This window comes from Ursus arctos, unplaced genomic scaffold (assembly GCF_023065955.2).
Source record: "Ursus arctos isolate Adak ecotype North America unplaced genomic scaffold, UrsArc2.0 scaffold_4, whole genome shotgun sequence".
Classification (NCBI taxonomy): domain Eukaryota; kingdom Metazoa; phylum Chordata; class Mammalia; order Carnivora; family Ursidae; genus Ursus; species Ursus arctos.
Window position 1 is genome coordinate 1,739,071 of NW_026623056.1, and position 14,426 is coordinate 1,753,496.

At 35.6% G+C, this 14,426-nt stretch overlaps 1 pseudogene; it reads left to right on the top strand.

Annotated features, from left to right (window-relative positions):
* Positions 1-12,918: 12,918 nt before the first annotated feature.
* Positions 12,919-13,817, top strand: LOC125281513 (olfactory receptor 4K1-like; annotated as a pseudogene).
* The last annotated feature ends 609 nt before the right edge of the window (positions 13,818-14,426 follow it).

Consider the following 14,426-nt stretch of genomic DNA (forward strand, 5'->3'; position numbering starts at 1 on the left):
GACACAATTCCTTCAAATTCCTCAAATTGATGCTCTGTCTATAAATATTTCAATGTGTTCTTGTGCCATATCTCAACTATGGTGGAAGTGATGAAGATGATGATATAGAGAATATCTAATGGATATTAACTAGTCCCTTCCCAGGTATCACCTAAGCAAAAGCTAAATATCAAAAATATGGAAAAATATATGATTACTGGTTCTGGAAATAAAATAACAGAATGACTATATGTGGACAGTATCAATACTTTCACTGCTTTAGTTGCAGGTAAATATGAAAATGATAGGGGGAAAAAAAGGAGCACCTGATTCTTTGGTGAGCACACATTTAGACATTTTTCCTGATCTTGGGAGTTTCCTAATCTATATTACTGAAAAAGCTATATAGATGAATAATATTTAAGAATGTGAAACTGAATTTTCCCAACCAGAAGATAGCCATTCCACCAATTTAAGTGTGTAGACTTAAGTGGAGATTCTTAAATTATGAAATCCCTTCCCTAACATCAATTATGCCTATCCTATGTTGTTTTCCAATAACTAATAATGTTTTACAATGAATTTACAATGTTTACAATGAATACATCATAGGAGCTTGCATTTCAAATCTTTCACTTAATGGTCTTTCTATGATCAGTTAAGATCATGTCAGTTTCCTCTGAAAACACTAAGTTTTTAGTCTATGCTATAAGTAGCTACGCAACAGTCTGCATTTGGACCAAACATGGAGTTCTTTGGATATATGATAATGTTCTATGAATCAATGATAAACATACAATCCAACAGCAACCTGGGCCCAGAAGGACCTATGGATCTCTACCCTGAACTCTAGGGACTGTTAGGGGATTTATTAATGTTGATGAAGATTTTTAAGTGGGTTTTTTTTTTTGGATGCTTCTCAAATTTTATTTTATTTATATATTTTTAATTTAAATTCAATTAGCCAACATATAGTACATCATTAGTTTTTGGTGTAGTATTCAATGATTCATTAGTAGTTTTTATTTTCCCAAACTCCTCAATTCATAAAAGGCGATTAGACAAACATAAATATTACTCTCTCCTTTATGCTGAGGATGAAAACATTAATTTTGCTTTTTGTTGTTTGCCTTCTTATCTTCCCAATTACATCTCATCTTTTCTGAATCCAACTGTAATAAAGCATCATTAAGTAAAATATTGAAAAAAACCTTGGGAATTTCCTCTTCTTCCCCCACCCTCCCACTCAATTTTTACCCTCTCCCTAGCTTTTTAGTTCTTCTGAGACCTGGTATTCTTTGCTCTTTTCTACTCTCAAAGCTTACCTTTCAGTAAGTGTAGCATAACAGTAATTTATACTTCAGTGTAAATTTAAATCCATCAGTTAATTTTTCCAGGAATACATACACGTTCATTTCTTTCTATTTTTAGGATATAACTCTATCAGTAGTGACAGGGGAGAGTTAGCAGCTTAGATCTGAAACAGGGGCAGAAAGAAGAGATCTTACCAATGTTTCCTGACTCTATACCATGCAGGATGCCTTGTATTCTGTTCAGGGAATGAGGTCCAGCCTTATGATTCCCCTTCTTCTTGAATAAAGGACTGTATGATTTTCTCTTAATCAGCCTATAGTACAAAAGTATTAGGGAGGCAGAATTCATTAAAAAGCTTATTAATTTCATTCTTTCCTCAATGCTAGGTGATTTGATTACCCTAATATGAAACTGAGCCTTCTTGTTAGGTCTTTTATAAAAATATATGTTAAATATAGTAAATAATGTGAATGAATGTGTTAAGAAATTCAGAAAGTACGTAATCTGGTTAACTGGACCAGTTATTAGCTACTCAAGACTCATAACATTCTTTGGCTATGAAATTCTTTTGAAAATATGATAAACATCATAGCTCTCCTTCCCAACAACAGCACGAACACTTAAACATAAGATTGAATATGCATTAATATTTTACTTCAGAAACTGATCTGATTTTCAGTTTAAAAAAAATGACAGTAGAGTGAACTTTAGCAAGGAAAAGTATATGCTGTCTATGATATTGAATTAATCTTAAACTTTTATCTTACTGGAATCCTTGAAATATAATGAGTAGTAAGAAATGGAGTCTGGGGGCACCTGGGTGGCTCAGTCGGTTAAGCATCACACTCTTGCTTTTGGCTCAGGTCATGATCTCAGAGTCCTGGGAGCCAGCTAAGCCTGGAGTCTGCTTCTCTCCCTCTCCTGCTGCCCCTCCCCCACTCACATGTGCTCTCTCTCTCCCTCTCTCTCTAATAAATAAGTCTTTAAAAAAAAACAAATGGAGTCTGAACTTTCATAGCTAATATTTACAGAAGAGGAAATGTTTGAGTCAAAGAACTCTAAATTTTCCCAAATTCTTCGGATTTTTTCACATGGCATCACTTATGTTCCTCACAAACAAACAAATTATTTTGCAAGATCTCATTCAAGAACAGATGAAGTGCTATTTATATTTCAGTGAAGTTCTTCCAAAGACTGCCTGGAAAGCCAGCAAGTTTTCTTGTAATAGAAAACAACACATTTTATTCTTAATTCTTGGTATAATATCTTGACAAGCTGGATATTCAAAGTCCTAAATTTTACATGTTGACAAAATTGACTACTTTCCTAGATACAATTTCAGAGCTATTAGAAGAATTTCGAGCTAATGCACACCAGGAAAAAGAGCAATGATCACAATAACGTGTGGAGTTTCCTCTCATCAAAAGGGTAACAAGAACAGGTAGGTAGGTTAATGAAAATAAAATACTCCACTTAATAAAGAAGAATCATATTTTTTCCTTTGTATATTTCTTGACAAAGAAGCTCTATAGATTATCAATCTGTTGTTTCTTGACATCAAGTCCACCTTTCATTGGAGTGCTTTGTGATACCAGACCTGGACTCAAAACATTTCACCTTTGTCATGAGAGGATGCTGGAAGAACACTACAGAAAAAAAGAGGCTTTTCTTTCCACTTCCAGTGTCCTTAATCTCTTTCTCCTACAGTGCAGCTGCCATGGGACACCAGTGGCACTCACCCTCCAGCAAGCTGTGGTGCCAGTCTCCACCTTAAATTTCCTGCTCCTCATTCCCTCCATCTTGGACCAGCTTCGTTCTTATCCAGAGGCCTATTCATAAGCTCTCCAGAGAGTTCTGAAACGCACCCTTGAGAAGGGGATCCCCCTTCCAAGTTCATTCCTTCCTGGGGTTCTCTCCTTCAGCCCGACTGCATTATTTGGAGTTCTCTTTTATCCTTTTTTTGTACTCTCTACTACCCGTTGCTAAGTCTTCATAATCAACACTTCTTGTTCAAAATACCAGTATAGTTTCTGTCTCCTGATGGCACTCTGACAGATACAGAAACATTTAAGTATTTAGAAGATATTGAAAACTCAAAAGCATCGAAAAGTGGTTCATAAAATATGACATGTAATGAGGAAACTCAGGAGCTTTGTGAACCGAAAAATGTTAGCTGTTTCATCTGTTTATATACTGAAGCGAAATTCATCCACAACATATTTCAAAATATGCAAAATCCTAGCATCTATGAAGTGTATGATATCATTTGCAAACTAGATTTTTTTCTCTTGTAATACAACAAATGAAGTATTTACTAACTTAAAAAAAATAAAAATAAAATTCCATTTTCTGTTCCAAGCCAGTGTGACTATTTCCATACCAAAGGCTTGTTTTTATTTTTGCTCATTAGTTTTTCTCCAGTCATTCATGGACTTTATTTTTTCTTTTTAATGTGATAGGAAACCTTGTAGAGTACTCTGGAAATAGGGAAAATGGAGAATTCAAGTGTATGTAACACTGAATCCTTAAAGTTTGTACTAAAGTTTTAATCATCAGTCTGCTTTTCATGAAAAGATCCTGCTGATCAGACAACAAAAAAGAATAAAAGGTATTCAAATCGGCAAAGAAGAAGTCAAACTCTCTCTCTTCACAGATGACATGATACTTTACATGGAAAACCCAAAAGACTCCACCCCCTACATTACTAGAACTCAGACAACAATTCAGTAGTGTGGCTAGTAGTGTAGTAGGATACAAAATCAATGCTCAGAAATCAGCTGCATTTCTACACACAAACAATGAGACTGAAGAACGAGAAATTAGGGAATTGATTCCATTTACAATAGCACCAAAAACCATACGATATCTTGGAATAAACTTAACTGGAAAGGTAAAGGATCTATACTCTAGAAACTACAGAATACTGATGAAAGACATTGAAGAAGACACAAAAAAATGGAAAAACATTCCATGCTCATGGATCAGAAGAATAAACATAGTTAAAATGTCCATGCTACCCAGAGCAATCTACACTTTCAATGCCATCCTGATCAAAATACCAATGACATTTTTCAAAGAACTGGGACAAACAATCCTAAAATTTGCGTGGAACCAGAAAAGACCCCGAATTGCCAAGGAAATGTTGAAAAAGAAAAAGCTGGGGGCATCACGTTGCCTGATTTCAAGCTATACTACAAAGCTGCGATTACCAAGACAGCATGGTACTGGCACAAAAACAGACACAGAGATAAATGGAACAGAATAGAGAGCCCAGATATGGACCCTTGACTTTATGGTCAACTAATCTTTGACAAAGCAGGAAAAAACATCCAGTGGAAAAAAGACAGTCTCTTCAAACTGAGGTTTGAGAGGGGAGGGGGGTGGGGGCTTGGGCTAGCCCGGTGATGGGTATTAAGGAGGGGACATATTGCATATAACACTGGGTGTTATATGCAAACAATGAATCATGGAACACTACATCAAAAACTAATGATGTACTGTATGGTGACTAACATAACATAATAAAAAATTAAAAAAAAAAAAAAAAAAGAAAAGACCCTGCTGAAGAACTTCCCATTTGAAAAGAGAAATATGCTTGTTATCTTTACCCTGCAGGTCTTAAGACCACTGATAAGGCAGAAGCAGCACCACTCTGTGTTTTCGCACTGGTGTGTCATACAGTCAATGATAAAAACAAACAAAACATAAAGGCAAGAGTTCATAGACTTTACAAACTTTTTTTCATAAAATATTTCAAATTACTCTAGTTCCAATAAAACAGAGAAAAACCAATGCATTTTTAATGTACTTTCTATCAACTATTCAAGGTAACTAGCAATATATTTCAGCTGGAATTGAGACATTAAGCACAGTAGAATCCCAAGTTATATTTTGTTTAAAACAAATCTTAATATAATTTGGTAATAATTTTTTTCATACAGGCATTTCAAAATGATAATTTGAAATTTTTCTTTACCAAATTTTCAAAAAAAAATATTTTTTTTCCTGTCTTGTCACAGATCTCTGTGGACTTTTCCTATTCCACTGAGAAACTGAGAGACATAAATTTAACTGCATAAAAATGGGGAAATAAGAAAAGTACATTTTAGAAATCTGAAAATAACTTTTTGCTCTGCTTGTCAAAAGACTTGTCAAATCCAAGTGCAGACTACATTATTATTACGTGCTCCTGAGGAGATTACTTGCTTTTGATCAGGTCCCCTCCTTAAAATCGTTCAATTCCTATCCACTAACTCTTAGGACAAAAGGAAAAAGATCTTCATTTACCCAATTAATAAGGCTCTTGGCTCTCTACTCATATCACCACGCTAACCCACATCCTCATTTAATTAATATAGTTCCCCTGACGGAAGTAAACTCCACACTATGTCTATGGCAAATGAACATATTCCTAAAGTGTTTTTTCACAATGTGATTATTTTTAAAAGTAGAAGATGTGGTACCAAAAGCCAGAGCAGACTTGTTTGTTCCCTCAGCTCTCAGAATGTAAATTACTTCTGCTGTGTGTATAAGCTACGTGGATGAGTAACACTTCAGACAAGGAAAGGAAACCAAATGCATAGCTCAGAGAGTAAAGGAGCTGAAGTGATGGAACAGACTCTAGAGAGAGAAGACAATATGGCCAGTGGAAAGTGTACCTGAAGATGCTAGCTTAGGATAGAAAGCTTGCTTTAGTTCCATTAAAATCAAAATAACTGGAAATAATTCTATTCAAGTTCAACAAAGGGTAAAAGCAAAGCATTAGCAATATACTTTCCAAAAATAAACAATAACAGAAGCCCCTGGGAGAAACACATTAAGTGACTACAAGTCACATTATGATGGTCTTCAGAAGACTGAAAAGGGAGAGAAGAATCCGACAGCAGAGTCAAGATCCAGTAGTTCACCACAGGTATTTTTACTTTTTTTTTTTGACAAAACTATATTTCATCATAAATACTTTCCTTTGGAGAAGAACCTTGCCATATAATATGCTGTAACGGTATCTTGAAATTCCAAACTATATCGAGACCAAATACATGAAGGATGTCACAAAGCAACGGAAATGCCAACGAAGAAAACCTCTCAACTATTATCTTGTGATAGAGTTTTCAAAATTAAGGAAAATAAAAACCACGTCAGTCACTCCCTCACCCTCGAAACATCTGCAGTTGACCCACTTCTATCCTGGCTCTCCTACTCTGTCACAGTGTAGTCCTCAGGAAACTTAATGGTCCTGGTAATCTATATACATCATCATACTAGTCCACTACATTGAAAGCACATAGTGATTGGACCTTTGAGCAGCAATGACATAAAAGAGGATAAGAGATAATCCCTAACATTTCAGGGATCTGCCAAATCATTCAGGTTTTAAGGGTCTGAATACTCTGGGGCATGATACCTAATCCCCTCATAACATACAAGACATGTAATTCTGTTTTGTACTCCTTACCATTAAGAAAGAGACACAGTGCTTACAGGCTCACTGAATTCCCATACATGTCTTTGATGCAATTTTAGGTTGAGTCACACAGGATTTCCACTTTCCAATGAATCTTTTGTACTAAGTCCAGTCTTGAGTGCAAGCTGTCCTTGCTACTCAGGCTATACAAACCAGGAAAACCAGTGACATAGAGGTAGGGATGATAAATAAGAACACTGTGTAGATTCTTTGGCCAAGTCACAGAAGAAGGACAATGCTAGCTCCTAGGATCCTAGAAAAGAAGCCCTGCATCCTGCAGCAGAGAACAACACACTGGTTGAAAAGTGAATCCTAGGAAGCTGCAGGGCCCTACCAGAGACTGACTTTTCTAGTGACAGAGACCATGGGTTTTCAAGTGACTATGTGCCTAGCACCACTCATCATGAACCAAGTACCAACAAGTCACAATTTCTAACTGTCACAGCAGTAAGCCCTCACGTACTGCAACTGGTGCCTCTGGGGTCAGGCTGAAGCTCGTATAAAAGCACAAGTAATCAGCACCCTTAAGTAGTCCAGAACTCTGTACTTCCTACTTCTGTTGCATTAATACCTTTACTTCAGATCAATTTTATGGGCTCAAAGAAGGGTTTCTGTAAATGATTTGATTCTGTCTTGACACAAGCCAAAAAATGGACAACTGCTGCATTCTTGCCCACTCAGATGACTCTAACGGAAACTGCTGAGGGAAAATTCTGTTACTGGGAAGAGCCATAAATATTTCACTCAATTACCAAATTGGGGATGTAAAATTGGTCCTATGTAAAAATAAATATGAATTCCTGGACCGTGGAAAATAGTTTTGCTGGTTTGGTAGGGGCCTTGAAAGATCAAAATTAGAATATGTGGCAGAGAAAAATGAGAATAGATCTATGAGAGTGGGCACAAAGTGTGTACATTTTTATATCTCACATCAGTGTCCAACTGAGACCAAAGCCATGGAATTCCTTTTATTAAGGTTAGTCTAAGCACTGCTACTGCCTGAACAGGTGATCAGCAGAAGGGACTAAACCAGAAAACCTGATATGACGACATTCCCCAGTGAGACCACATCCATTCAATGGCAAGTGAATTGTATCACACCCCTTCTTCCATGTGCGGGTAGTGATTTGTCCTTATTGGGATCAACTCCTACTCCAGATATGGGTTTTCCTTCTCTACCTGCAGTCTCTCTCCATTATCCTAGGACAGTATTTTTGTCAGCTTCTTATCTTAAAAATAAGTATTTTCTATTTTCTCTTTTTTTAAAGATTTTATTTATTTATTGGTCAGAGAGACAGAGAGGGAGAAAGAGCACAAGCACGGGGAGTGGCAGGCAGAGAGAGAAGCAGGCTCCCTGCTGAGCAAGGAGCCCAATGCGAGACTTGATCCCAGCACCCTGAGATCATGACCTGAGCCCAAGGCAGACACATAACTGACTGAGTCACCCAGGTCCAAAAATAAATATTTTCTGAAAGAATTTACATTATATTTAAATTATATTTAGATTTAGAGACATTAAATTTTTGGCAAAACTGAGTCTTTCTAATCAATAAAAGAAACATACCTCCCTATATTTATTATTCCTTTCATATTTCACTGTTTTAAAATTTTCATCATGTACGATCTGTATACTTATGATTAACTTTTTCCAGATACTTTATATTTTATCTTTTGTTTCTATTGTGAATGGAAACCATCCTTCATTGTATTTTCTTTGTAATTTTATAAAGTGTTGCTCATTAGGGGCATCTGGTTTGCTCGGTCAGTACAGCATCTAACTCTTGATCTCGAGGTCATGAGTTCAAGCCCCACTTTGGGCATGGAGCCCACTAATAAATAAATAAAAATAAATAAATAAAGTTTTGCTCATTAAATGTATTTTTCCAACTTTATTGAAGATCACACTTTTGCTAATTATTCAAGATGTAAAAACACAGGAAGTAAAATTTTAAAATAATATTTCCTAAACTTACTATTATGTATATAGTATATTTGGCCATAGCTTAAACTTTTAAAAATATTTACAGATTCACTTTAAGTCCCTTTTATACAGATCTTCACCCTGTTCCTTTTGTATTCATTTCAGTTTAAAATTTGTATTACTCACCAGGATATTCTAAAACATTTTTTCATAAGTTTGTCCATATTTTTTTTGTTTCTAAAAATATGCACATAATAATTTAATCAATCTCCAATTACTTTCTCCTGACATGTTTTATAATTTGACACATAAATTCATATACAAAAATAATTTTAATCATTGAATATATTCCATCATGCTAAAAAATTATATTGCTTCACTCTCAAATTCATAGATATGTAGGTGTTTTTCCAGTATTACCTATCTCTTTCAATCAATGCTCCAATATCACTGTTCATGCATCGCTAAGTATGTGAACATTTTACTAGAGTATACACACACACTCACACACATACACACACACACACACAGAGCATATATAGGGAAACTTATTTTCAATTTCCTTCTTTAAAGATGACCATTTGAAACTCACATCTACATCACCGCCTTTGGAAATATAGAAAACTTCCTATGTAAAATACAGTTGGAAGGTCTGTTGACATACATTTCAAGAGAAAAGATTTTTCACGGAAAAGAAATGAGAGCACCTTCAAGTATTTGAAAACCCATCATGTTGAAGCGAGAATACACTTGTTCTACTAAACTACTGATGGTAGAATCAGTTGTGCAATTTAACAATAGATGGAACTATCTTGGGAGGTACTGAGCTCCTTGTGATTGGAGGAAACCACCCTGAAGCTAGGTGATCATTTGTAAAATGGATTATTTTAGAAGAAAGTTAGTGGTTGAAAAGTATTTGCTGAGTGGAATTCAGTGAAAATCTCATAATATTTTGCTTTCCTATGTACCAACTAGCTGGGGTAAAATTTTTTTTTTTCTTTTCCATTCCTGGAAGGAAAATTTTGTAAAACATAATTACTCCCACTGCAGGGTGACATCAGATCTCCAATGAGTGATTTCTCACTTCCCCAATGAAATCTGTTTCCTAGAATAAGGATGAAGGCTTTATATTGTCTTACCTTAGGATACTGTACTTGTGTAGTCAGGAGCAGAAGAGGAACCTCACTACCTGAGGGGCTTGCTTCTGCACAGCTTAGTGCAGACCTAGTTAAAATGCATCAAGTCAAGAACATATCACAAATATTTTACGCATGAAGACTCATAGCAAAAGTGGGGAGCTTAGAAACTAAATGTGGGACACCATATTTGGAGAAAATAAGGAAGAATGGAAGGACTGGGAGAAACGATTAATAAAAGTGTAAATCTTATACATCCATTTGACCATCATGTTTGGACTAGATAATTTGCAAACTGTTTTGTAGATGCAAAATCAGCAACCAGAAGATTGAAAAGGAAAAGTTACTGTTGTCTCAGTCCAACTGGAAACTCCACCTAAAAGAGGCAATTCCTGCTCTCCACCTCTCTGTTGATTTCCCATTACACTGGCTTCCGGCAGCTCTGATATAATAGGATCACCACCTGATAAAGGGAAGTATGCTATAACCATTATCTGTCCCTTCTTTGCTTCTTTCATGCTTTCTATTCAGAGAATATTTAGCCATCTGTTAAGCAAGTATCTGTTGACCATCAAAATCTCCCTGGAATGAAGAAGGAGTAGCTACACAAAGTAGGACAACAAGAGTATCCTTGATTGTTTTATATTGCTAGACTTACAGGTAATCAACTATTACAAGACAAAATAATGGAAAGAAAAAATATGCATGTTTATGGTTTTGGAATTCTATTGTGATATTTTAGATGGATACTGATATAGCATTAACTTCTATATATCAGACCTGGTCTTACATTGGAAAGAGGAAATTATCTTACAGTACATTTTCTGATCTGAAAACATTTGTATCTCTGAAGTATTCTAGTGATGAAAACGTGAATGACTCATTAATGGAGAAGCTTCTGGGTGTTCTGTGCATAATCCAAGGAATTCTGAGTGACTTGTATAAACTTCACGTTTCCATAATATAACTGCCCCTGCATTTAGAATTTTAGAGGTGAAAACAGCCTTAGAAATGATCTTCTAAGGTCAGTCACATAACTACTAAGCGGCATATATTATTTATCTCTTCTAATGGGTACCTGTCTTAATTATTAAAAAGAAAATGAGATCTAACACTGAACCTGGTTTACTCTACTTGCATTAAGAAAATCATAGGAAATTCAGTGTGGAAAGGATTTTCTAGTTATTTCATATATTTTGAAAAATGAAAACTGACAAACCTTAACATTCATTAGGTATTAAACAGAATTTGTAGAAAATTTTATTTTCAGAGTATCTTTTTTCAAAGATAAAATAATCTTTAAAAATTGAATTAATACCATTATCTAACATGTTTTAACCATTATGCTTTCCCCTTCTCTTCCTCCTCTTCCTTCTTCCTCTCACTCTTTAATGTTATCTCACTGTTACCATATTTGGCAGGCTTTACACAATAAATTGAAGACTGTAGGAAATCCCTCATGGCATCTTCTTAAATTTGAAATTTTAATCTTATCTTTTTAAAAATTAATAACTGTAGTCCTTTAGGATTTTAGGTCTTAGAAATAGGAATCTTTTTCCTATTTGCCTCCTTCTCTCCCCCTTTGCATTGTAAATATGTGATCAGACGTGCCAGCATTGGCTCAACTCTTCCACCTGGAGACAAGAATCCCATAATAATAATTCATATGGAGGTCAGTTCATTCCTTATCCATCTGTTTATATTCTTCAGTCACTTAAGTCTAGGCATTCTTCTTAAAATTAGATATTATAATTCAAATGCAAAGATAGAAACACTTGAAAGAGTAGGACTTAGGTTACTTCAACAGCCATTATGAAAGCTTATAACAGTTTAAACATTTTTTAATTGATTTATATTTACCTGTACAATTTTGTTTTTAAAGTTTTAAATATTGATTATATTAGTTATATATATCATGGCCAAATACAGAGTACAAAATCAATCAGCATAATGAGAAATAAATACCTACTGTGTATTGTTGGGTACACAGGACTAAAGGCAAAAATGATTCCTGAACAACCAGAGGTTACGTAGGATTTTCTTCTGAGATCAAATGGCCATATGGTGTGCAATGACAAAAAACACTCAGGAGGGAATTCAAACACTAAACTTTACTCTTCTGAAAATCTGTTATGCATTCAAAATGCACCATGTATAGTTAATGGAATATTTTCAAAAGGATGATTTCTGAAAGGTGTTACAGATTTTGATAAATCCCGGTGTGTCAGATGTGTTTAGGAAGAGACAAAAGGTAGAGTCAGAATACACTGAAAACACATTGGCGGCTCATTCAAAATTGATCATTATGTGACAGAAGGTGAACTCTGATAAATTACTGTTAAATGGATGAAGAAACATTCTTGATGTTTAAAGAAACCTCAGAGTATCAACATTGCCTCTTCTTTTCATAATATGGCAAATTGCTTCCATTAAGCTTCTTAACACATTGTCCAGCACTTTATTATTTTCAATTTCAAGAATATTAATCTAATCTACTTAGCCTTCCTTTCAAGGCATTAATAACTGCATCCACACTTTGCTCCTGACCTGCCAGTCCCATCTTCATTTTTATTGTTCCTTAGCATACCCTCCTCCAGGCAGGCCTTTCAAGTCATGGCTTTAAGAAAATGTCTTTCATACTTCTACCTTTATATCTTTCTTCCTGTTATTCCCTGTGCTTGAAACAGACTTTTCCTTCAGTTTTGGCTGGCAAATTCCAAACTTAAGAAGTTTTATCTTAAATAATGCCTATTCCATGACACCTTACCTCATCATTTTGGCGTTAATTTCTTTCATCTTACTAATATTTGTGGTATTAATGTATCACTTATATTTGCTTCTTGGGGATTTAATATTTTTTTTTATTTTTTGATGCATGTGTTACCAAATTATGAAAGCATCCATATCATATCTTATTTTTCCATACTTCTACTTTGCATAGCAGTCACAGATGTTAGTCAATTGATTACTTATACAATTTCATTAAACTAAATTGACTTCTCATTGAAATCTTATCATATTTATTTTACATATATACTAGATACATTACCACCATTGTGATCTTTCCTGATTTTCTTTTACTTAGGTAACAAGAGAGTGGCTCCATGGCTCATACAAATGAATCAGTGGTGTCTGAGTTTGTGCTTCTGGGACTTTCTAAGTCTTGGGAACTTCAGCTGTTCTTTTTTGCCATCTTCTCTTTAGTATATGTGACATCAGTGCTGGGCAACATCGTGATTATTGTTAGAATTTCATCTGACTCCCATTTGAACTCTCCTATGTACTTCCTGCTCAGTAACCTTTCCTTCATTGACATCTGCCAATCTAATTTTGCCACCCCCAAGATGCTTGTGGACTTCTTTGTTGAACACAAGACTATCTCCTTCGAGGGCTGCATGGCCCAAATATTCCTTCTTCATAGCTTTGTTGGGAGTGAGACAATGTTGCTTGTAACTATGGCGTATGACAGATTTATAGCCATCTGTAAGCCCCTACACTATAGCACAATTATGAATCGGAGACTAAGTATAATTTTTGTGTTTATTTCCTGGTCTGTGGGTATTCTTCATTCTGTGAGTCACTTGGCTTTTACAGTGGATCTGCCATTCTGTGGCCCCAATGAGGTAGACAGCTTCTTTTGTGATCTTCCCCTGGTGATGGAATTGACTTGTATGGATACTTATGAAATGGAAATTATGACTCTAAATATCATTGGGCTGTTTTCTGGCTTTAATTATTTCATACACCATCATTCTGATCACTGTTCGTCACCGGTCCTCCAGCAGGTCATCCAAGGCACTTTCTACGTTAACTGCTCACATCACAGTAGTGATTCTTTCCTTTGGGCCTTGCATTTTCTTCTATATATGGCCTTTTAGCAGACTTTCTGTGGATAAGTTCCTTTCTGTGTTCTACACTGTTTATACGCCCCTGTTGAATCCCATCATCTACTCTGTAAGGAATGGAGATGAGAAACCGTCATGTGAACTCCTGGAAAAACTAGGGATCACCATGAAGGAACATAATCCTGAAGGGGAACGAAGAGCCTCCACTGGATCACAACACCATGCCAATTACTTTTGCTAATAATATGGGTTATTGAGTTATGGAACTGGATTTCTGTCTGAAGTGCAAGGGAATTGCGTAAAATCAGTTCATGATTTAGGTATAATTTTAACCCATTTGTCATTGGTTATAATTCTAAAATATAAATTCTCTTGAAAATATTTAATAATCCTTTTAAATATCTTATAAACAACTTAGAGATTCTAATCTACATAAAATGCTATTCGTGTTACTAAACTTGTGATTCTTTTCAACTGAACACATGACATTTTTTTATTTATTTGACAGAGAGAGACAGCCAGCGAGAGAGGGAACACAGGCAGAGGGAGTGAGAGAGGAAGAAGCAGGCTCCCAGCAGATCAGGGAGCCCGATGTGGGGCTCGATCCCAGAACCCTGGGATCACGCCCTGAGCCGAAGGCAGACACTTAACAACTGAGCCGCCCAGGCGCCCCAACACATGACATTTTTATACCCTGCAATCAAAATGTATAAGCAAATTGAGTTTCTGATACCTTCAACTTCTTAATGTCATTTTTCCATATATTG